The sequence below is a fragment of the Ornithorhynchus anatinus genome, chromosome 1 (genome assembly GCF_004115215.2).
Source record: "Ornithorhynchus anatinus isolate Pmale09 chromosome 1, mOrnAna1.pri.v4, whole genome shotgun sequence".
Classification (NCBI taxonomy): Eukaryota; Metazoa; Chordata; class Mammalia; order Monotremata; family Ornithorhynchidae; genus Ornithorhynchus; species Ornithorhynchus anatinus.
This window is the reverse complement of record NC_041728.1, coordinates 135,567,073-135,593,524: the sequence shown is the minus strand read 5'-3', so window position 1 is coordinate 135,593,524 and position 26,452 is coordinate 135,567,073.

Below are 26,452 nucleotides of genomic sequence, written 5' to 3'. Positions count from 1 at the left end.
CAGTAAATACGATTGAATGAATGAAATGAACCTAATCAGCTCCAACAGAGCCCATGTCCCACATGGGGCTCACAGTCTTAGTCCCCATTTTACAAGTGAGGTAACTGAGGCACAGAGAAATTAAATGACTTGCCCAAGAGCACACAGCAGACAAATGGCGGAGCAGGTATTAGGACCAAGATCCTCTGACTCCAGGCCTGTGCTCTATCCACTGGGCCGTACTGCTTCTCCATTGTTCTCAAATTGATCACACTGATCATTCTGCCTGCTCAAAAATCTCCAATGGCAACAGATTTCTGTCCTCATCTGCAGAGACTGCTAAACTCTGTACTCAATCCAGTTTTCTCCTTTATAATTTTTCTCTATCATCTCTCACTGCACCCTAACTTGGGCTCTTTGCTCCTCCCAAGCAAACCTCCTAACTACATCTCTCTCTCTTACCATTACCATTTCCATCTTATTGCCCAGACTCTTCGCCTTGCACAGAATCAGTGAGTCCCAGGATAATAACACGATAATAACAACTTTGGAGTTTGTTGAGTGCTTGCTACGTGCCAGGCACTGTACTAACCTCTGGGGTGGATACAAGCAAATCGGGTTGGAACGGGGTGGTTAAGCAGCGTGGCTTAGTGGCAAGAGCACGGGCTTGAGAGTCAGAGGACGTGGGTTCTAATCCTGGCTCTGTCACTGATCTGCTGTGTGACCTTGGGCAAGCTGTTTAACTTCTCTGTTCCTCAATCACCTCATCTGTAAAATGGGGAGTAAGACTGTGAGCCCCACATGGGACAACCTGATTACCTTGTATCTACCCCAGTGCTTGGAACAAAGTAACTGCTTGACAAATGCCATAATAATTCTCCCCTCTGGACTGTGAGCCTGTCGTAGGCAGGGATTGTCTCTCTTTATTGCTGTATTATACTTTCCAAGTGCTTGGGAGCCAGAGGTCATGGGTTCGAATCCCGGCAATGCCACTTGTCAGTTGTGTGACTGTGGGCAAGTCACTTCACTTCTCTGTGCCTCAGTTCCCTCATCTGTAAAATGAGGATTAAAACTGTGAGCCCCATGTGGGACAACCTGATTACCCTGTATCTACCCCAGTGCTTAGAACAGTGCTCTGCACCTAGTAAGCGCTTAACAAATACCAACATTATTATTAGTAGTAGTACAGTGCGCTGCACACAGAAGCGCTCAATAAATACGATTGAAGACTCAATCACCGGTACTTTATTGAGTGCTTACAGTGTGCAGAGCACTCTACTAAGCATTTGGGAAAATACATGCCTCTCCTCAAAGACTTTATAATCTAGAAAGTAAGTCAGGCAGAAAATTTACAGGTCGGAAGAAGAGGAGAATGAAATGCTGAATATGTGGATGAGTAAGTAGTTAATAGAGTACGCAAGCCTGTAGCTATAGAAGTGCTACGGGTGAATGCAACTACATAGAGGGAGGGGGTATTTAGTTGAGAGGATAATAATTAGGTACCTCGATCTTGTCTATTTCACCGCTGACGTCTTCCCTCTGATCTGGAACTCCCTCCTCCTCCATATGCAACAGATCACCCCTCTCCCTACCTTCAAAGTGTTATTAAATTCACACCTCCTCCAAGAAACCCTCCCCAGCTAAGCTCTCATTTCCCCGGCTCCCTGACTCTTCTGTGTCACCTACGCAATCAGATCGGTACCCTCAAGCACTTGACATTCACCCCACCCTAAGCCCCACAACACTTATGTACGCAGCCATAATTTATTTTAATATCAGTCTCCCCCGACAGGATTCATTCAGTAGTATTTATTGAGCACTTACGATGTGCAGAGCACTGTACTAAGCACTTGGAACGTACAAATCGGCAACAGATACAGCCCCTGCCGTTTGACGGGCTTACAGTCTAATCGGGGGAGACGGGCAGACAAGAACAGTGGCAATAAATAGAGTCAAGGGGAAGAACATCTCATAAAAACAGTGGCAAATAAATAGAATCAGGGTGATGTACATCTCATTAAGCAAAATAAACAAAATAAATAGGATGGTGACAGGATCTGTCCGCTCCTTGGGGGCAGGAATGTGCATACCAACTCTGTTGTATTGTACCCTCTCAAATGCTTAGTTTAGTGCTCTGCGCTCAATTGGTGCTCAATAACCACTCTACCCCACTTCGGAGTCTTACTGAAGGCCCATCTCCTCCAAGAGGCCTTCCCAGACTAAGCCCCGCTTTTCCTCATCTCCCATTCCCTTCTGCGTCGTCCTGATTTGCTCCCTTTGCTCTTCCCCCCGTCCCACTCCCACAACACTTATGTACATAGCTGTCATTTTATTTATTTGTATTGATGTCTGTCTCCCCCACTCTAGACTTTGGGCTAGTTGTAGTCAAGGAATGTCACAATTTATTGTTCTATTGGGTTTTACAAAGCATTTAGTGTACTATTCTACACACGACTGACTGACTGACTGACTGAATAAATAGCATTAATTGATTAATTTCCCCCGATTAGACTGTAAGCCCGCCAAAGGGCAGGGACTGTCTCTGTTACCGATTTGTCCATTCCAAGCGCTTAGTACAGTGCTCTGCACATAGTAAGCGCTCAATAAATAGAAGCAGCGTGGCTCAGTGGAAAGAGCACGGGCTTTGGAGTCAGAGGTCATGAGTTCGAATCCCAGCTCTGCCACTTGTCAGCTGTGTGACTGTGGGCAAGTCACTTAACTTCTCTGTGCCTCAGTTACCTCATCTGTAAAATGGGGATTAAGACTGTGAGCCCCACGTGGGACATCCTGATTCCCCTGTGTCTACCCCAGCGCTTAGAACAGTGCTCGGCACATAGTAAGCGCTTAACAAATACCAACATTATTATTATTATTAATAAATACTATTGAGTGAACGAATGAATGAATTAATCGATGGTACTTTTTAAACACTTACCTATATGCAAACACTTTTGTCAGTGCAGAGATTGATGCAAGTTTATCAGGTGACACAGTTCCTGCCCAATATTCAATAGTATTTATTGAGCGCTTACTATGTGCAGAGCACTGTACTAAGCGCTTGATTCATTCATCCATTCATTCAACCATATTTATTAAGTACTTTCTATGTGCAGAGCACTGTACTAAGCACTAGGAAAGTACAATATAACAATAAGCGGACACATTCCCTGCCCCACGGTGAGCTTACAGTCTAGAGGGCTATAAGGGGCTCACAGTCTAAGAAGGAGGGCATAGGATTTGAACCCCGTTTTACAGATGAGGAAATGGAAGCACAGAGAAGTTAAGACATCTGCCCAAGTTCACACAGCAGATAAGTGGCGACGCTGGGATTAGGATCTAGGTCTTCTGACTCCCGGGCCGGTGCCCTTCCATTAAGCCATGCTGCTTACGGGGACATGATCGGGGGAAGACCAATTCTTCAGGAATGCTCTCAGAGGAGGTGGGGCAGCAGAAAGACTCCTTCCTAGAATCTACTAAAACTCCTTCCTTCAAAGCCCACCTCCTCCAGAACCCAACTCCTGCCTACTTCCTACCCCCCCGCTCAAATTATCCCATCAAACCACCCTTAGCGTTGGAGAAGCAGCATGGCTCCGTGGAAAGAGCACGGGCTTTGGAGTCAGAGGTCATGGGTTCGAATCCCAGCTCTGCCACTTGTCAGCTGTGTGACTGTGGGCAAGTCACTTCCCTTCTCTGGGCCTCAGTTCCCTCATCTGGAAAATGGGGATTAATTGTGAACGTCTCATGGGACAACCTGATTACCCTCTATCTACCCCAGCGCTTAGAACAGTGCTCTGCACATAGTAAGCGCTTAACAAACTACCAACATTACTAAGCGCCTGGGAAGTACAATTCAGCAGCAAGTAGAGACAATCCCTACCCACAACCGGAAAGAGACCAGGTCGGAAGCTTAGAGTGAGCTTTCAAAAAAACGTTTGAAACCTCTCATCGATTTTGCTTCAATTACCCAAACTAGAGACTGCGAATCTAATCGCGGACTTTACTTAAATAAAGTGGGCTAATCATCACTCATTATAGGCCCTCGATGGGCAGAGTGTGACTTAGTTGGTATTGGCGGCATGTGAGAACCTTAATGAAATCGACAAACTCATTTCCGTTAATAGCCCTCTTCTGTTTCCACGGGTGAGGAGCCAGTTTACTTGGATACTAGGGAAGACATTACCTATTTTCTGGGGCTTCTTCAATCCACATACAGTAAGCATTTTCCACGGATACCGTTTTCCTCCCTCATCCGCTCCCCTTTGCAGACGTAATAGCACCGCCCCGTGCTAACAGAGAGCTACTCTTCTGGGAAGGAACCCAGCAAACGCTGCCATTGCATTTCAATCTGCCCTTTGCAAACACCATCAAGAGTTTGGGATGACTAAATCCAATCTGGTCTTAGAGAAGAATAGGAGAGAACAGCGGCAAGAACTCCTGCCTGGGAGTCAGAGGACCTGGTTTCTAATGCTGGCTCCGCCGCTTTTCTTCTGTGTGACCTTGGGCAAGTCACGTTAAGTTCTCTGGGCCTCAAGTTCTCTCATCTGTAAAATGGGGACCTCGATCTTACCTATCTCATTCATTCATTCATTCGTATTTACTGAGCGCTTACTGTGTGCAGAGCACTGTAGGAAGCGCTTGGGAAGTACAATTCGGCAACAGAGACAATCTCTACCCAACAACGGGCTCACAGTCTAGAAAGGGGAGACAGACAACAAAACAAAACAAGTGGACATGCATCACTACCATCAAAATAGATAAATAGGACCAGAGATAAATGCACATCGTTAATACAATAAATAGAACAATAAATATGTACAAATATATACTAGTGCTGCGGGGAGGGAATCTCACCGCCAATTTTTTTTCTTGCCCGTGCCTTCCCTCTCATCTGGAACTCCCTCCACCTCCATATACAACAGACCACTCCTCTCCCCACCTTCAAAGCGTTATCACACCTCCTCCGAGAAGCCTTCCCCAACTAAGCCCTCATTTCCCCCATTCCCTGTCTTTTCTGTATCACCTACGCAATTAGATCTGCGCCTTTAAGCACTTGATGTTCACTCCACCCTAAGCCCCACAGCATTTATGTTTTTATTATTACTAAGTGCCGTCGAGCCGTTTCCACTTCATAGCGACTCCACGGATGGACTTGCTCCAGAACTTCCTGACCTCTGCCATAATCCGCAACCTTTCTAACGGTTCTTCCGCTATCGTTATTATGGTCTCCATCCATCTAGCTGCCGATCTGCCCCGTCCATGTTTTCCCTGGACTTTTCCTAGCATTAGTGTCTTCTCCAGAGAATCAGTCCTCCTGATTGTGTGTCCAAAAAGGACTAAGTCGATTCATTTGGGAAGCAGCCTGGCTCAGTGGAAAAGAACCTGGACTTCGGAGTCAGAGGTCATGAGTTCGACTCTGCCACTTGTCAGCTGTGTGACTGTGGGCAAGTCACTTTACTTCTCTGTGCCTCAGTGACCTCATCCTCATAAAATGGGGATTAACTGTGAGCCTCACGTGGGACAACCTGATTACCCTGACTCTATCCCAGCGCTTAGAACAGTGCTCTGCACATAGTAAGCGCTTAACAAATACCAACATGATTATTATTATTATTTGGCCTTCCAAAGACCATTTTGGTTTAATTTGCTCTAAAATCCATTTGTCTTTCCGGCAGGCTATGGTATTCGCAAAAGCTTTCTCCAACACCACATTTCAAAAACATTTATGTACACAGCCAAAATTTCTTTTAATGCCTGTCTCCCCCTGTAGACCGTCCTCCCCTTGTAGCCTGTCAACTCTGTTGTATTGTACTCTCTCAGACGCTTCGTATAGTGCTCTGCACTCAGTAAGTGCTCAATAAATACCACTGATTGATTAACTGATCGAAGGTACTTTTTAAACCCTTACTCACTGCAGGCACTGTACTGAGGGACTGTGTCTAATCTGATTAACTTGTCCCTAGCTCAGAGCTTAGTACAGTAACTGGCACACAGAGTTTAACAAATGCTATTTTTTTTTTAAAAAGGGTGGGTGGCAGGGATAGTACATTAGGACAAGATTTGCTGGAACAGAGAGCATGACCTCAGTTGTGGCCTAGAGGAAAACACACAGGACTGGAAGTTTGTAGACTCATTTTCCCAGCTTTACCACTGGCCTGCTCTGTGACCTTGGGTAAGTCACTTCGACTTTCTGGGCCTCAGTTTCCTCCTCTGTAAAATGAGATATTCATTCATCCAATCCTATTTATTGAGCCCTTACTGTGTGCAGAGCACTGTACTAAGCGCTTGGAATGTACAGTTCGGCAACAGATAGAGACAATTTATCAGCGTGGCTCAGTGGCAAGAGCCCGGGCTTGGGAGTCAGAGGTCATGGGTTCTAATCCCGGCTCCGCCTCTTGTCAGCTGTGTGACTTTGGGCAAGTCACTTCACTTCTCTTTGCCTCAGTTTCCTCATCTGTAAAATGGGACAACTTGATCACCTTGTATCCCCTCCAGCACTTAGAACAGTGCTTTGCACATAGTAAGTGCTTAACAAATACCATCATCATCATCATCATCATCATACCTGCTCTCCCCACCTCTTGATCTGGGAGCCCCATATGGGACAAGGATTATGTCTGATCTGATTATCATTCATTCATTCATGCATTCCTCCGATCGTAATTATTGAGCTCTTACTGTGCGCCAAGCACTGTACTAAGCACTTGGGAAAGTACAAAATAACAACAAACAGACACATTTCTGACCACAGTGAGCTCACAGTCTAAAGGGGGAGACAGACATTAATATAAATAAGTAAATCAGTAGATTATCGATACATACAGAGTTTTTTGCACGTGTGCTGTGGGGAGGGAAGGGAGGATGAATAAAGAAGTAAGAGTGGCACAGAAGGGAGTGGGAGAAGAGGAGAGGAGGGCTTAGTCAGGGAAGGCTTCTTGGAGGAGATATAATGATGGTATTTGTTAAACGCTTACTATGTGCCAAGCCTCTAAGTGCTGGGACTGTAAGCCCGTCAAAGGGCGGGGACTATCTCTATCTGTTACCGATTTGTACATTCCAAGCGCTTAGTTCAGTGCTCTGCACATAGTAAGCGCTCAATAAATACTACTGAATGAATGGGATATGCTTTCGATAAGATTTTGAAATGGGAGAGAGGAATTATCTGTCTGATAATGAGAAGGGAGGGCAGTGTCTAGCTCAGTGTCTAGCTCAGGGTCTAGCCCAGTGTCTGCTGGGATATAAGCATGTGTGACCCAAGCAGTCAAGCAGCCTCTTCTGGCTCCTGAAAGAAGGCTCTCGACGCCAGGGTTCAGAGATCGACCTGCCGTCCCGGGCTGCTTCCTCCTCCAGCCACACACTGCAAGGATAAAAGTATGTCTGCCTATTTCCAGAGCAACGGGGAAGTTGGGGAAGATTTTTTCCACCAAGGGCCGGATGTCTGCCCTGGTGAGGTACCCCAAGTGTGACCCTTGTTCATACCGGGTCATCTCCGTACTTAAATTTGGATATTTCAGATTGTTGAATTGAATCTGCTCTAGTTGCTTGAATGGGCAGCCAGTCAGTCGTCTTCCTGTCGAAGAGCACTGTACTAAGTTCTTGGGAGAGTACAGTAGAACGATAAAAAGACACTTTCCCTCCCTGATGAATTTTGACAGCCTGGAGGATCAACTTATAGTAGTCTTAATAATAATAATAATAATAATGTTGGTATTTGTTAAGCGCTTACTATGTGCAGAGCACTGTTCTAAGCACTGGGTGAGAAACCGGATAATCAGGTTGTCCCACGTGAGGCTCACAGTTAATTCCCATTTTACAGATGAGGTATCTGAGGCACAGAGAAGTGAAGTGACCTGCCCACCGTCACACAGCTGACAAGTGATGGATCGGGATTCGAACCCATGACCTCTGACTCCCAAGCCCGGGCTCTTTCCACGGAGCCACGCCGCTTCTCTTACTGTGGGCGAGTTTATTTCATCCGGTCTACATAACTGTAAACGAAAGAAGCGATGGGGATCGGAGGTTGAGGAGCAGTCTGGCTTAGGGGTTAGAACAGGGGCCTGGGAGTCAGAAGGACTTGAGTTCTAATCCCACCTCCATCACGTGTCTGCTGGCAAGTCACTTCACTCCTCTGAGCCTCAGTTACCTCATCTGTAAAATGGGGATTAAGATTGTGAGCCCCATGTGGGACAGGGACTGTGTCCAACCTGATTAATTTTTATCTCCCCCAGCACTTAGAACAGTGCTTGGCACATAGTAAGTGCTTAACAAGTACCATATTGACCATAACTGTTATTAGTTTTGCCAGTACTCATCGTCTAGATCGTCATGGGCAGAATGTTTGCTACTTCTGTCGTATTGTTATTATTCTTATTATTGTGGTATTTGTTAAGCATTTACTATGTGCCAGGTACTGTACTAAGCACTGGGGTGGATATAAGCAAATCAGGCTGGACACAGTCCATGTCCCACACAGGGCTCACAGTCTTAATCCCCATTTTGCAGATGAGGTAACTGAGGCACAGGGAAGTTAAGTGTCTTGCCCAAGGCCACACAGCAAACAAGTGGCATTCTTTCCCAAGTGCTTAGTACAGTGCTCTGCCCATAGCAAATGCTCAAAAAATATGATTTATTTTTTATGGGATTTGTTAAGCACTTACTATGTTCAAACACTGGGATAGATAAGAGGGAATTAGGTTGGACACAGTTCCTATCCCACATGGGGTTCACAGTTTAAGTAGGAGGGAGAGTGGGAGAACGGAGGCACGGAGAGGATAAGTGATTTGCCCCAGGTCACACGGCAAGCATTTGCGAGAGCCAGGATTAGAACCCAGGTCCTCTGACTCCCAGGCCCTAGCTCTTTCCGCTAGGCCACGCTGCTGTTCTGTGTGTCCGTCCTCCTCTACCTAAAGGATGAGCCTTTTGTGGGAAGGGACTCTGTCCTATTTATAATAGTAATAATTATAATAATTTTGGTATTTGTTAGCAATTCCTTTGTGCCAGGCACGTACTAAGCACGGAGATGGATGCAAGCAAATCCAGTTGGACACAGTCCATGTCCCAAACAGGGCTCACTTTCTTCATTCCTGTTTTACAGATGAGGTAACTGAGGCGCAGAGAAGTGAAGTGACTTACCCAAGGCCACACAGCAGACAAGTGATGGAGCCGGGATTAGAACTCACGACCTTCCGACTCCCAGGCCCGCGGTCTATCCATTACGCCATGCTACTGCTCTAATTTTGAATCTCCTCTATCCACCTCTACGCTTAATTCGGTACAGTGCTCCGCCCAATAGGTATTTAATAAATTCTTATGATAATAATAACAATAATGACCAGAAGAATTGTCTGAGAGGACAAAGGAGGGAGAGATATTTGGACCCCTCAAAGAGGGGAAATGGACTGGAGGGAAATGTTCAGAAAAACATTTAAACGTGTCTCACTTTAGGAGCCATTTAAAACAAAGAATATCATGGAAGCTATATTTTGTGTTACCTTGTTCTTTAAATTGTGCTATTTTAAGACAGTGGATGAAAATAAAGATGCTTTAATGTTGTACACAGTGTACTGATCAAGGCTGAAAAATCTCATTGTTTCCAGTTGCTCTGCAGAATTTGCCAACTATCTATTTCTCCATTATATTTCACATATGGCATTTCAAAAGAGCCCAATTTTTGCACTATTCCTCCTCCATTTGTTCATTTATAGCAGCGTGGGCTAGCGGATGGAGCACGAGCCCGGGAGTCGGAAGAGCTGAGTGCTAATCTGGGCTCTGCCGCTTTTCTGCTGTGTGATCTTGGGCAAGTCACTTCACTTCTCTGGGCCTCAGTTTCTTCACCTGTGCCAGTGCCTGGCACATAATGAGCACTTAAATATAAAAAAAAAGACAGAAAAAACCTCCATCAAGGGTCTGCCTGGAGGCATACGGATTTCCTCTTCTGGCAGTTAGAACAGTTATCGTCCTATCTCCCTACTACCCTTCCTTTCCAAAATCTTAGAACGAGTCGTCTACAATCGATGCCTAGAATTCCTTAACTCCCATTCTCTCCTAGACCCCCTCCAATCTGGCTTCCGTCCCCTCCACTCTACCGAGACTGCTCTCTCTAAGGTCACCCATGACCTCCTTCTTGCCAAATCCAATGGCTCCTACTCCATTCTGATCCTCCTTGACCTCTCTGCTGCCTTTGACACTGTCGACCATCCCCTCCTCCTCCATACCTTATCTCACCTTGGCTTCACGGACTCTGTCCTCTCCCGGTTCTCCTCTTATCTCTCTGGCCGATCATTCTCGGTCTCCTACGCGGGAGCCTCCTCCCCCTCCCATCCTTTAACTGTTGGAGTTCCTCAAGGGTCAGTTCTTGGCCCTCTTCTGTTCTCCATTTACACTCACTCCCTCGGTGAACTCATCCGCTCTCACGGCTTTGACTACCATCTCTACGCAGATGACACGCAGGTCTACATCTCCGCCCCTGTCCTCTCCCCCTCCCTTCAGGCTCGCATCTCCTCCCGCCTCCGGGACGTCTCCACCTGGATGTCGGCCCGCCACCTAAAACTCAACATGAGCAAGACTGAGCTCCTCATCTTCCCTCCCAAGCCCGGTCCGCTCCCAGACTTCTCCATCACCGTGGATGGCACGACCATCCTTCCCGTCCCGCAGGCCCGCAATCTCGGTGTCATCCTTGACTCGTCCCTCTCGTTCACCCCACACATCCTATCCGTTACCGAGACCTGCCGGTTTCACCTCTACGATATCGCCAAGATCCGCCCTTTCCTCTCCACCCAAACGGCTACCTTACTATTACGGGCTCTCGTTATATCGCGGCTAGACTACTGTGTCAGCCTTCTCTCTGACCTCCCTTCCTCCTCTCTCGCCCCGCTCCGGTCTATTCTTCACTCCGCTGCCCGGCTCATCTTCCTGCAGAAACGATCTGGGCATGTCACTCCCCTTCTTAAACAACTCCAGTGGTTGCCTATCGACCTCCGCTCCAAACAAAAACTCCTCACTCTAGGCTTCAAGGCTCTCCATCACCTTGCCCCTTCCTACCTCTCCTCCCTTCTCTCTTTCTACCGCCCACCCCGCACGCTCCGCTCCTCTGCCGCCCACCTCCTCGCCGTCCCTCGGTCTCGCCTATCCCACCGTCGACCCCTGGGTCACGTCCTCCCGCGGTCCTGGAACGCCCTCCCTCCTCACCTCCCCAAACTGATTCTCTTTCCCTCTTCAAAACCTTACTTAAAAATCACCTCCTCCAAGAGGCCTTCCCAGACTGAGCTCCTCTTCCCCCTCTACTCCCTCTGCCATCCCCCCTTTACCTCTCCGCAGCTAAAGCCTCATTTTCCCCTTTTCCCTCTGCTCCTCCACCTCTCCCTTCCCATCCCCACAGCACTGTACCCGTCCGCTCAACTGTATATATTTTCGTTACCCTATTTATTTTGTTAATGAATTGTACATCGCCTTGATTCTATTTAGTTGCCATCGGTTTTTACGAGATGTTCTTCCCCTTGACGCTGTTTAGTGCCATTGTTCTCGTCTGTCCGTCTCCCCCGATTAGACTGTAAGCCCGTCAAACGGCAGGGACTGTCTCTATCTGTTGCCGACTTGTTCATCCCAAGCGCTTAGTACAGTGCTCTGCACATAGTAAGCGCTCAATAAATACTATTGAATGAATGAATGAATGAACACATCATTTTAACAGAGTTTGATAAAGTGTCAAAGGCTTAATTCAGGTCTTGGTAGCTGCTCAACAAATATTAATTGGGAGGAAGTTAAGTCAATTTATTTATTTATTGAGCACCTACTGTGTGCGGAGCACTGTACTAAGTGCTTGGGAGAGTACAAGGCAAAGGAGTTGGTAGACACTCTCCCTGCCCACAGTGAGCTTAGGGTCTAGAGGACTCAAATGCCTACTTTAAAGAGAATCGGTGTTACCTAGTGTACAGAGCATGGCAGGGACTGGGAGTCAGAAGGATCTAGCTTCTACTCCCACTCTGCCACTCGTCTGCCGTGTGACCTTGGGCAAGTCCCTTCACTTCTCCGGGCCTCAGTTACCTCATCTGTAAAACAGGGATTAATACGATGAGCCCCCTGTGGGACAGGGACTGTGTCCAACCTGATTAGCTTGTATCTACCCCACTGCTTAGCACAGTGCCTGACAGAGGAAGCGCTTAAGAAATACCATAAAATAAAACAAAAAAACCTACCCTGGTGATAATGATGTTGTTGAGGCTCACTGATTCCGAGCAGAAATGAAAATGTCCTCTGTGGACCTCTCACTGCCCCACAGCACTTTTGTATCTGTAATTTTATTCATTTATATTGATGTCTGTTTATTTGTATTTTTGGCTTTCTCCCCCCTCTAGACTGGGAGCTCATTGTGAGAAGGGAGTGTCATCTTGATTGCTGTACTGCACTTTCCCAAGTGCTTAGTACAGTGCTCTGAACACAGTAAGTGCTTAATAAATATGATTGAATGAATGAATGAATGACAGAGATTTCATCTATCAACTCTATTATATCACACTCTCCCAAGCACTTAGTACAGTGATCTGCACATGTTAAGTGCTCAATAAATATCACTGATTGACTGATGGAGAGTGCCCTGCGATCAGCACTGTAAAGTATTAAATATGATGATAGATGATAGATAAAATGCTTCTATTTATTATACTTACTTCGTTGTTTAGACTGTGAGCCCATTGTTGGTCAGGGACTGTCTCTATCTGTTGCCTAATTGTACATTCCAAGTGCTTAGTGCAGTGTTCCGCACATAGTGGTAATAATGTTAGCAACTGTTAAGCGCTCACTATGTGCCAAGCACTTTTCTAAGCACTGGGGTAGATACAAGGTAATCAGGTTGTCCCATGTAGGGCTCACTGTCTTCATCCCCATTTTACAGATGAGGCACAGAGAAGTGAAGTGACTTGCCCAAGGTCACACAGCTGACATGCAGCGGAGCCAGGATTAGAACTCATGACCTCTGACTCCCAAGCCCAGGCTCTTTCCACTGAGCCATGCTGCTAGTGCTCAATAAATACGATCGAATGAATGAATGAATGGTTAACCTTAATCAATTATATAGAAGGAAAGACACAAAGTCCCTTATTTTCTCCATATTGTTCTCTTCTGAGACCCGTCACGTGTCTGTAGCCTCTGAGGTGAACACTCTCAAATGTCTAAGTGACCATCAAAATAAGATTCAACTCTCCTCATGATGAAATAATCTCAGTTAGTGGCTGTCTTCTGAGTTTACCCCCACCCAAGAGCAAGCGGAGGAGGGGCCGCCGATTTCTGAGCTTAGAAGGAGGGGAGAGCTGGTTCATTAGAGGACAGCAGGGTACCCCAAAGCCTCTAGGAGCAGGAGTGTGGGGGAACACTTTTAAATTAAATTAAGTCATTAAAACAAATAACCGGTATGTACCTAAGTGCTCTGGCACTGAAGGTGGGGTGAGTAAAAGACTACAGATCCAAGTACGGGGCGATGCAGAAAGGAAAGGGAGTAGGGGAAATGCGGGCTTAGTTGAGGAAGGCCTCTTGGAGGAGATAATCATCATCATCATCATAATAATTGTGGTACTCATTTTGCGGACTTAGTTGAGGAAGGCATCTTGGAGGAGATCATCGTCATCATCATCATCATAATTGTGATATTCTCTGCCAGGCACTGTACTAAATGCTGAGGTAGAGACGAGATAATCGGGTTGGACACGGTCCCTGTTCCACATGGGGCTTACAGTCTTAATTTCCATTTTACAGATGAGGTAAATGAGGCACAGAGAAGTAAAGCGATATGCCCAAGGCCCCACAGTAGACAAGTGGAAGATCTGGGTTTAGAACCCAGATCCCCTTTCCATCAGGCCATCTTGCTGTGATTTTAATAAGGAGGTGAAGTTAGGGAGAGTGGGGAATCTCTCAGATTTGCTCCACCACCACCCCGCCCCACAGCACAGCATATCTATGACTTTATTTATTTACATTAATGCCTGTTAACTTGTTTGATGTGTACATATCTATAATTCCATTTATTTATGCTATTGATGCCTGTTTACTTGTTTTGATGCCTGTCTCCCCCCTCCTAGACTGTAAGCCCGCTGTGGGCAGGGATCGTCTCTATCTGTTGCCGAACTGTCCATTCCAAGCGCTCAGTACGGTGCTCTGCACCCAGCAAGCTCTCGATAAATACAACTGAATGAATGAATGCTCCGCACACAGTAAGCGCTCATTAAATACGATCGGATGAATGAAGGGGGAGGGAGCTCCAGGCCAGAGGAAGGACTTGGGTGAGGGGTGGGTGGTGAGCTGGGTGAGGTTGAGGTGCAGTGAGGGGGTTGGCATTAGAGGAGCGAAGTGAACGTGCTGGGTCGTAGAAGGAAATCAGCGAGGTAAGAGAAGAGGGGATGAGGTGATGGAGTGCTTTACAGCCGATGGCGAGGAGTTTCTGATTGATGCAGAGGTGGATGGGCAACCACTGGAGGCTTTGATGCGTAGCTATTATGTCTGCAAGGAGAAGCTGATGAGTGAAGAAAGTGGTCTCCCTGGAAAAGCTGCTTAGCTTGAGAAGCAGCTTAGCTCAGTGGAAAAAGCCCGGGCTTGGGAGTCAGAGGTCACGGGCTCAAATCCCTGCTCTGCCACTTAGCTGTGTGACTGTGGGCAAGTCACTTCACTTCATTGTGCCTCAGTTCCCTCATCTGGAAAATGGGGATGAAGACTGGGAGCCTCACATGGGACAACCTGATTGCCCTGTATCTACCCCAGCGCTTAGAACAGTGCTCTGCACGTAGCAAGCGCTTAACAAATACCAACATTATTATTTACCCCAGAGCTTAGTTTATTCTTTCATTCATTCATTCGATCGTATTTATTGAGCGCTTGCTGTGTGCCGAGCACTGCACTAACCACTTGGAAATGCAATTCAGCAATAGAGACAATCCCTGCCCACACCAGGCTTACAGTCTAGAAGCAGGGAGACAGACATCAAAACAAGTAAACGGCAATTAGTGTTTCCCTGCTTCAGAGCTTTATTGAAGGCCCATCTCCTCCAAGACGCCTTCCCTGACTAAGCCTCCCTTTTCTTCTTCTCCCACTTCCTTCTGCTTCACCTGGATTTGCTCCCTTCATTCGTTGCCCTCCCCACAGCCCCACAGCACTTGTATCCTTATCTGTAATTTATTTATTTCTATTAAAGTCTGTCTCGCCCCGCTAGTCTGTAAGCTCGTTGTGGGCATGGAATGTGTCTGTTTATTGTTGCGTTGTAGTCTCAAATGCTCAGAATACTGCTGTGCGCAGAGTAAGTGCTCAGTAAATACGACTGAATGAATGAAGCACTTCTCCCCACACATGCTCATTTCCAGCAGCTTGTATAATAATAATAATGTTGGTATTTGTTAAGCGCTTACTATGTGCAGAGCACTGTTCTAAGTGCTGGGGGAGATACAGGTTCATCAGGTTGTCCCACGTGGGGCTCACAGTCTTCATCCCCATTTTACAGATGAGGGAACCGAGGTACAGAGAATAATAATAATAATAATGTTGGTATTGGTTAAGTGTTTACTATGTGCAGAGCACTTTTCTAAGCGCTGGGGGAGATACAGGGTCATCATAATTGTGATATTTGTTAAGTGCTTACAGTGTGCCAGACTCTGTACTAAGCGCTGGAGTGGAAACAAGGAAATCAGGTTGGACACAGTCCCTGTCCCACATGGGGCTCAAAGTCTCAATCCCCATTTTTACAGATGAGATAACTGAGGCCCAGAGAAGTGAAGTGACTTGCTCAAGGCCACACAGCAGGCAAGTGGCGGAGTTGAGTTTAGAACCCATGACCTTCTCTATCCATTAGGCCATGCTGATGAAGCTGCCTTTCCTATTCCCTTTCCCTGATTGAGATCTCCCCATGGCACACATACCCTCCCAGCCACCTCCTTGGAACTTTCACCCACCCCTACACTTGTGGTCTCACAACCGAACGGAACCCTTCTTTACATATCAACTTAAAAACTCTGCTATTAAAACACTTAGCTACATATCCATCTTTTTTGTCTCTTTTTCCTCTTAGCTATAAATCATTCTGCGTCTGTTAATTTAACAGACGATAACAATAATAATAATAATTGTGGTATTTGTTAAGCACTTGCTATGTGCCAGGCATTGTACTAAGTGCAGTCCCTGTCCCGCATGGGGCTCACAGTCTTACTCCCCGTTTTACAGATCAGGTAACTGAGGCACTGAGAAGTGAAGTGATTTGCCCAGGGTCACACGGCAGAGAAGTGATGGAGCTTGAGATGAGAACCGGGTCTTTTTGATTCCAAGACCAGGGCTCTATCCATTAGGCCACGGCGTTCATCTTCCCACCGAAACTCTGTCTTCTCCGTGACTTTCCCTCACTGTAGAAAGCACCGCCATCCTCCCTGTCTCCCACGTCCGTAACCTTGGCATTATCTGACTCCTCTCTCTCATCCATCCTAATTCAAAGTGGCACCAAAGCCTGCTGGTTCCACCTTCACCGCATCATTAAAATCCTCCCTTTTCTGTCTATCCAAACTGCCACTAAGTTGATCCAATCACATTTCCTATCCTACCCTAACTACAGCACCGGCCTCCTCGCTGACATCCGTGACTACCGCCTCTCCCCACGCCAATCAGTCAGTCAATCATATTTATTGCGTACTTACTGTGTGCAGAGCACTTTCCTAAGCGCCTGGGAGAGTACAATATAATAGAGTTGGTAGACACATTTGCGGCCCACAGTGAACTTAGAGTCTAGAGGGGGAGATAGATATTAACGTAAATAAGTAAATTACAGATGTGTACATCAGTGCTGTGGGGCTGAGGGAGGGGTGAATAAAAAGTGCAAATCCTAGTGCAAGAGGGACGCAGAAGGGAGAGGGAGAAGAGGAAATGAGGGAGCAGTCGTGGAAGGTCTCTTATAATATAAGTTTCCAGTCCTTACTTCACTCTGTTGCCTGGCCCTTTTTTCTAAGAAAATGTTCAGTCCACGTTTTCCACTCCTCAAGAATTTCCAGTGGTTGCCCTTGCACCTCCACATCAAACAGAAACTTCTGACTATCAGCTTTAAAGCACTCAATCACCTTGCCCCCTCCTATTTTACCTCACTGATTTCCTATTACAACCCCAGCCCACACACTTCACTCCTTTAATGTCAACCTATTCACGGTACTTCACACTCATCCATCTCACCGTTGACCCTAGTCCACATCCTCTCTCAGGCCTAGAATAACCTCCCCCTTCATATCCAACGGATCACCACTCACTCCACCTTCGAAACCTTCCACATCTCCAAGAGGCCTACCCTGACTAAGCCCTCATTTTCCCTACTCCCTCTCCCTTCTGCTCCATGTATGCACCGGGATTTGTACCCTTTAAGCTCTCGATATTCACCCCAACATCACCCCTACATCACTTACGCTCATTGCCTTTTCTTGTCTCTCGCTGTCGAGTCGCCTCCGTCCCATAGCGACTCCATGGACGCGACTCTGCCAGAACACCCCAACTCCATCTGCAATCTTTCTGGAAGTGTATCCACAAAGTTTTCTTTTGGCATTTATAAAGCGTTTAGTACGTGCTACACATTAGGGAAGGCACACGGTTATGATAATCGTGATACTTGTTAAGCACTTACTATGTTCTATATGTTGGGGTGGATACAAGGTAATCGGGTTGGACACAGTCCCTGTCCCACCTGGGGCTCACAGTCTGAATCCCTGTTTTACAGATGTGGTTACTGAAGTCCAGAGAAGTGAAGTGACTTGCCCAAGGTCACAGAGCAGACGTGTGGTGGAACCCGGATTAGAATCCACATCCTCTGACTCCTAGGCTCGTGTTCTTTCCACTAGGCCAAGCCACTTCAGATCAGTCTCAGTCCCTGTTCCACACAAGGCTTACGATCGCTCTTATCCCCATTTTACAGATGAAGACGTTAAGGCAGCGTGGCCTAGTGGAAAAAGCACAGGCCTTAGAGTCAGAAGGCCTGGATTCTAAGCCCCCCTCTCCCCCTTGTTGCTGTGTGACCTTGGGAAAGTCATTCACCTTCTCTATACTTCAGTTTCCTCATGTGTAAAAATGGGGTTAAGATATCCTTTCTCCTTGCCCCTTATACTGTGAGCCTTACTGGGATTTTGCCCGTTCTGCTCATGGTCTATCTATGTGCTAAGGATGGTGTTTGGCACTTAGTAAGTGTGTAACAAATACTCCTATTAATATTGTCATTAAATGACTTGCCCAGGGTCACGCAGCAGGTGAGGGGCAGAGCTGGGACTAGAACCCAAGCCTTCTGGATTCTTTCCACAGAGCAAAGTTACCCCCGTTTATTCCTTATCTTACCATAACATCATGCCCCAGCATTTTGGTACTCATACTGAGAAGGAGCTCTGCGTCCTTGAAGACCGTGGCTCCCATGGCAGATTTGCTTCTTTTCGTATCACCTGGTCACTCAAACAATTCACAGCGTTTCTTCTCAATGTTTCCAGTCCCCCTTGGTGGTAGAAAAGGTCATTCCCACCCCTTTTCCCGCATAGAATGACGAATCAACACGTTGGAAGATTTCTCTTCTCCAACAAGGAGACGAAGGTGGTTGCGCCCGAGACCCGCTTGTGGCAAACATCTTCAGTGTTACTCCAGAAAACAGGCTTCTAGGAAGACAGACAAGGAATGGGAAAGAGGGAGAAGATACTTTGAATTTGAGAGGGGGCTCCATTGTTTGATATTTCAACAGGCTTATGGTCTGATTCTCTTTAGGCCTGGGACAGTGGGGTGGATTATTTTAGATCTTTTCAGGCAGGTGGCCTTGTGGATTTTCCTGGATGGAGTGAGAGCTACTAAGTGTTTTAAATGTGCTTCGGCCTTGAAAACTTGAGATTCTGGAGGTCCATCCACTTCAATCGTATTTGCCAAGTGCTAACTGTGTGCAAAGTAGAAGCAGTGTGGCTCAGTGGAAAGAGCCCGGGCTTGGGAGTCAGAGGTCATGGGTTCGACTCCCGGCTCTGCCGCTTTTCAGCTGTGTGACTGTGGGCAAGTCGCTTAACTTCTCTGTGCCTCAGTTCCCTCATCTGGAAAATGGGGATTAACTGTGAGCCTCACGTGGGACAACCCGATTACCCTGTATCTACCCCAGCAATTAGATCAGTGCTCTGCACATAGTCAACACTTAACAAATACCAGCATTATTATTATTATTATTACTAAGAGCTTGGGAGAGTACAATATAACAACAGACCCATTGCGCCCACAATGAGCTCACAACCTAGAGAGGGAGCGAGACATTAATATAAATAGATTAAGTAAATAAAACAGAATAAATAAATAAATTACAGCTATATGCGTATGTATTGTGGGGATGGGAGGGAGGATGATTAAAGGTAGATGAATGAATGAACATTTGAACTATTAATCGTCCTCTTTCACATGTCTGTGATTTCATCCATCAATCGATGGTATTTATGGAGTGCTTACTGTGTGCAGAGCATTGTACTAAGCATTTGGGAGAGAACAATATAATAAAGCTGTTAGACACATTCCCTACTCATAGCATGTTTGCAGTCTACAGTTTTTACAATGTATGATGTGACATCATACTATTCTGTGGTGTCACCTCATTTCCCCCCATGATTCTTGTAGAGTAACTCATCCTTCCTGAGGTGGTTGAGGATTAATAGTAATTAATAATTATGGTACTTGTTAAGCACGTACTATGTGCCAAGCACTGTTCTAAGCACTGGCATAGATACAAAGCGATCAGGTTGAACACAGTCCCCGTCCCACGTGGGGCTCACATTCTTTGTCCCCATTTTACAGATGAGGAACCTGAAGCACAGAGACGTAAAGTGACTTACCCAAGGTCACACAGCAAACAGGTGGCAGGGCGGGATTAGAACCCAGGTCCTTCTGACTCCCAGGCCCGTGCTCTATCCACTAAGTCATGCTATTTATGATACTAAAAGAATTACCGTAGTGACGAACCACTAGGAGCTCATCAACAGGTGGAAAAAGCCAAGAAACCTTATAAGGGAAATTAAATTTTGACGGATTCCAAGCGAATCAGCATCATTTCGGGGGTCCGGATGCTCATTTTGTAAAATGAGGCACAGCGTTTGTCAAATGACTATTAAAAAAAAAGGTCTTTACAATGTCTTGAGTTTCACAACGTGCATCTGGATTTCTGCAACGCTGTGCCCCGTCACAACCTCACACAACTCAGCTTGGCAGGCTACTGTTGGGAAAGAGTAGCAGAGTAACTGATTGAGTGGACAGCAATTGGAAATGGGAATAATAATAATAATAATAATAGTTTTTGTTAAGCGCTTACTGTGTGCCAAGCACTGTTCTAAGTGGTTCTTTCCAAACAGACAATTGGAAAGAATGGTAACAAAATGCCAGGCCCCGTCAAAGAGCAACCTGGGTCACGTAACGGCCGACGGCAACCTGGGTGCGTACCTTGTGAGAAAAGATTCCTGGTTGCGCTTTCACCTTTTTAACCCATCAATCATATCTATTGAGCACTTGCTGTGTGCAGATCACTGTACTAAGCCCTTGCAGGGGCTACGACAGAGTTGGTAGACTCACTCCAGGTCTAAAGGGACGTGTTCAGCTTGCAGTCTTACAGCCAGATTGAAACCTCTGTCACTGTCGTGTGTGTCCATTTTTAACCCAAAGGACTACTAGGAATCAGTAGTATTTACTGAGTACTTACTGTGTGTAGAGCACTATACTAAACGTTGGGGAGAGTACAACACTAACACTGAAAATTCCAGTGCACACATCCTGCATGTTAGGAAAATGGCCTGGCTCAAGGGTTTTAATCCTGGCTCCACCACTTATCTGATGTCTGACCTTGGTCAAGACACTTCACTTGCCTGAACCTCAGTTACCTCATCTGTAAAATGGGGATGGAGACTGTGAGCCCCACGGGGACAGAGACTGCATCCAACTTGATTTGCTTGTATCCACCCCAGTGCTTAGTATAGTGGCTGGTCCTCACCTCCTCCAGGAGGCTTTCCTAGACTGAGCCCTCCCTTTCCCTTTGCTCCTCCTCTCCTCCCCATTCCCCCTTCTCCCGCTCTCTGCTTTCCCCCCTTCCCCTCCCCACATCACTGTGCATATTTATAAATATTTGCATAGATTATTTATTACTCTATTTTGTTAATAATGTGTATATATCTATGATTCTATTTATCTTGATGATATTTACTCCAGATTGTCTTGTTGTGTTTTGTTTTGTTGTCTGTCTCCCCTGTTTAATAATAATGTTGGTATTTGTTAAGCGCTTACTATGTGCAGAGCACTGTTCTAAGCAGTGGGCTAGATACAGGGGAATGAGGTTGTCCCACGTGAGGCTCACAGTCTTCATCCCCATTTTACAGATGAGGGAACTGAGGCACAGAGAAGTGAAGTGACTTGCCCACAGTCACACAGCTGGCAAGGGGCAGAGTCGGGATTCGAACCCATGACCTCTGACTCCCAAGCCCGGGGCCTTTCCACTGAGCCACACTGCTTCTCTAGGCCATGAGCCCATTGTTGGGCAGGGATTGTCTCTCTCTGTTGCCAAATTGTACATTCCTAGCGCTGAGTACAGTGCTCTGCACATAGTAAGCACTCAATAAATACGATTGAATAAGTGAAAGGTATATAGTAAGCGCTGAACAAATACCATCATCATCTTTCTAATCCCAGCTCCACCACGTTTTTCTGTGGGACTGTGGTCAAATCACTTCACTTTTCTAGGCTTCGGTTCCCTCAGCTGTGCCACTTGTCAGCTGTGTGACTGTGGGCAAGTCACCTCACTTCTCTGCGCCTCAGTTACCTCATCTGGAAAATGGGGATTAAGACGGTGAGCCTCACGTGGGACAACCTGATTACCCTGTATCTCCCCCAGCGCTTAGAACAGTGCTCTGCACCTAGTAAGCGCTTAACAAATACCAACATTATTAAAATGGGGATTAAGGCTATGAGCTCCACGCGGGACAGGGACTGTGTCCAGAATGATTTGCTTATATCCACCGTAGTGCTTAGTACACATAGTAAGTGCTTAACAAACACCACAATCATTATTATTATTATTATTGGCATTATGTCATTTGACAGAGAAGTGTGATGAAAACCTTGAGCCAACTGTTTTCCAACCATAAGGAAATTTTTGCCTCAGTCTTTTCCCACCATTCTTCACACTGCTTCTCTTCCCTGTGGCCCAACCTTGAAGTCTGGCACCTTTGGGCCCCTAGCACAACATGCAGCGACAAGGAGTGTGGCCCAGTGGATAGAGCACAAGTTGGGAGTCAGAGGACCTGGGTTCTAATTCCGGCTCCTCCACCTGCCCTGCTGGGTAAACTTGGGCAAGTCACTTCACTTCTCTGGTCCTCAGTAACCTCATCTGAAAAGTGGGGATTAAGACTGCAAGCCCCATGGGGGACATGGATTGGGCCCAGCCTCATATCTTATATCTACTGAAGAGCTTAGAACAGTAGTAAGCAGAAGAAGAAGAGCCTGGCACGTAGTAAGTGCTTGACAAATATCACAATTATCATTTTTACAATGTTGTTATAGAAACGCAACAGCCAGCTTTTGGGTGGCAGGAAACAGGGCGGACAGAGGATCTAGCAGAACATTTAGGCCACGGCGGCAAACTAACGTCTTGACAGAAACCCTCTTCTCGACAAAACAGAATGCACCTCTTTTGGAGGAAATGTTTTCCTGAAGCATTTCCCAAGGGGGAAACCGGTTCTGTTGTTATCTCTGCTGTCCCCAACTGAACATACTGACTTATTTCCTCCCTAAACAATTGGGTATTGTCACGAAGAGATGAGCCTAGACTGTTTCTATTCAGACAGAGTAAAGCAGAATATTTGAAAAATTCCGGGGATTGGAGGCTGCTGGTGGAGAAAAGCTGTGGCGGGGGGAAGGAAGACACTTTTTTTTTTTTAAAAAAAAGATATCTGTTAAGCGCTTACTATGTGCCAGGCATTCTACTAAGCGCTGGGTTGGACACAGTCCGTGTTCTACCTGGGGCTTACAGTCTCAATCCCCACTTTACAAATGAAGTAACTGAGGCATAGAGAAGTGAAGTGATTTGCCCAAGGTCATGCAGCAGACGAGTGGCAAGCCAGGATTAGAACCCGGCTCCTTCTGACTCCCAGGCCTGTGCTGTAACCACCAGGCCACAGTGGATACTTCGACTCTCCCAACAGAGCTGGGAGCCCTTGCTCATATCACCCCGAAACCCAGAATTCTGTCGATGCTCCTCTTCGTCAAACCATGTCTCTCCCTGACCGAACAAAGCTCATCTCCTACATCCATAATGTTGGTATTTGTTAAGCGCTTACTATGTGCAGAGCACTGTTCTATCTGGGCCCCATTCCTCAGGAGACAGAGCTGTGGCAAATGGGAGGGAGGGCATCTTGGCACGGGGGCGTCAGCACTGGGCTAATGTGGCGGCACAAGCCCCTGGCAGAAACTATTTTCTCTCCTCCCGCAACCCCTTGTCCTGTTGCCTTAGAGGTGCCAATTCATTCATTAAATCGTATTTACTGAGCGCTTATTCTGTGCAGAGCACTGTACTAAGCACTTGGAATGTACAGTTTGGCAACAGATAATAATAATAATGATAATGTTGGTATTTGTTAAGCGCTTACTATGTGCTGAGCACTGTTCTAAGCGCTGGGGTGGACACAGGGGAATCAGGTGGTCCCACGTGGGGCTCACAGTCTTAATCCCCATTTTACAGATGAGGTAACTGAGGCACCGAGAAGTTAAGTGACTTGCCCACAGTCACACAACTGATAAGTGGCTCCTCCGGCATTCGAACCCATGACCTCTGACTCCAAAGCCCCTGCTCTTTCCACTGAGCCACGCTGCTTCTCTGTAGATAGAGACGATCTCTGCCCAACAACGGACTCACAGTCTAAACCAGCAAAGCCCTGCCCACCTATTAGACTTTCTATCTGCTTATCTATTTCCACTTTGGATAGTGCAGCGTGGCTCAGTGGAAAGAGCCCGGGCTTGGGAGTCAGAGGTCACGGGTTCGAATCCCGACTCTGCCCCTTGTCAGCTGTGAGACTGTGGGCAAGTCACTTCACTTCTCTGTGCCTCAGTTCCTTCATCTGTAAAATGGGGTGAAGACTGTGAGCCTCACGCGGGACAACCTCATTCCCCTGTATCTACCCCAGTACTTAGAACAGTGCTCTGCATGTAGTAAGTGCTTAACAAATACCAACACTATTATTGTTATTATCAATATGCAAATATGCGTGTACACGTGTGTGTTTGCGCCTGTGTGGCTGTGTATGTGTGTGTGTGTGTGTGCGTCTGGATGAAGAACTGAAGTTATGTACCAACCAGTTCACAGAGACCGATCGAAGACTTTCACTGTCAAGGTACAACTTAATACCGTCTTTGGATTCTGCTATCTAGGCAGGACGTTACTATCGAATAATACTTGGATAGAGAAAGTAGAAAACAGAATATAAAAGGTGAATGTTGGTGTCACTGGGACAACAAACTCTGTACTAGTTGAAGCAGTTGTGATGACCAACCTTCTGTTTGGCCCGGACCTACTTGGGAAACAGCGTGGCCTCTTGGATAGAGCACAGGCCCGGGAGTCTGAGGGACATGGATTCTAATTCCAGCTCCACCGCTTGTCTGCTGTGTGACCTTAGGCAAGTCATTTCACTTCCCTCTGCCTTAATTACCTCATCTGTAAAATGGGGATTAAGACTGTGAGCCCCATATGAGTCAGGGACAGTGTTCAACCTGATTATCTTGTTTCTATCCCAGTGCTTAGAACACTGCCTGACACACAATAAATGCTTAACAAATATAAAACAAGCCCCACTTCGGAAGACATGAGAATCAAGGTGACCTGGGAGAAGTAGCGTGGCCTAGAGCACAGGCCTGGGAGTCAAAAGGATCTGGATTCTAATCCTGACTCTGCCACTTTTCTGCTCTGTGACCTTGAGCAAGTCACCTTCATTCATTCAATAGTATTTATTGAGCGCTTACTATGTGCAGAGCACTGTGCTAAGCGCTTGGAATGTACAAATCGGTAACAGATAGAGACAGTCCCTGCCCTTTGACGGGCTCACGGTCTAATCGGGGGAGACGGACAGACGAGAACAATAGCAATAAATAGAATCGAGGGGAGGAACACCTACAGGAAGTGCCCAACAAATACCATAACGGTGGTAATAATGACATTCAGAATATCCCGCCAACAGATTCCCCTGCGTTCAATGACTGACCCAAAACCAAGATCCCCCACGACGGTCCTACTTTAGTTCACTGTGCCTCAGTTACCTCATCTGTCAAGTTAGGATTAATCCTGTGAGTTCCATGGACACGGACTATGTCCAACCTGATTAGCTTGTATCAACTCCAGCTCTTAGTAGAGTGCCTAGCACATAGTAAGCGCTTAAGAAATATAAAAAAAAAGACAACTGCATCAGCTCTGAATCAGAAGTATCCACTTTTCACTTTGCGTGAGATGGAGACCTGGGAACAGTAGAGGGGCGAGGGAAAAATCACAGGCACAGACATATGTGGGACCAGCGGGTGGATATGCAGACACCCACAGGATGAGAAAATATGAGAGGGAGAGACAGAGGAGAGAGAGAGGGGAGAGAGAGAGAGGGAGAGAGGAGGGAATGAGAAGGGAGAGAGAAAAGAGAGGGGGGTGAGAGAGAAAGGGGAGAAAGGGACAGAAAGGCAAGATGAACTAATTAAAGAAAGAATGAAGCCCAGATAAGACAATCTAGCAACGGACCGTTTGGAAACCATCACAGCGGACAGCCCAGACTAGTGGGCCGCAGAGGGAGGAGAGAAAGAGGAGAGAGAGGAGAGAGAGGGAAGCACTAAAATGGGGATTAAGATTGTGAGCCCCATGCGGGACAACTTGATTACCTTATATCTACCTCGGTGCTTAGAACAGTGGTCGGCACAAAGTAAGCTCTTAACAAATACCATCATTATTATTATTATATGAGGAGGGAGGGTGTTCCAGGTCAGAGGTAGGATGTGGGCGAGGGGTTAGCGGCAGATGAGGAAGATGAGAAGGGGGCACAGTAAGAAGGTTGGCATTAGAAGAGAGAAGTGTGCGGGCTGGGTTGTAGTAAGAGAGTAGCGAGGTGAGGTGGGAGGGGGCAAGGGGATTGACTGCTTTGAAGCCGATGGTGAGGAGCTTCTGACTGATGGGGAAAGTGGAAAGAACCTAGCGGAAAGATCATGGTCCTAGGAGTCAGAGGATCTGGGTTCTAATCCCAACTCTGCGGACTGTCTGCGGTGTGACTTTGGGCAACTCACTTCACTTCTCTGTGCTTCAGTTTCCCCATCTGGAAAACAGGGATTAGAACTGTGAGCCCTAAGGAGGACAGGGACTGTGTCCAACCCAATTATCTGGTATCTAGCCCAGCAATTAGTCCAGTGCCCGGCGCGTCCTAAGTGTTTAACAAATACCATGAAAAAGCTGGCACTGAGTAAACACCATCAT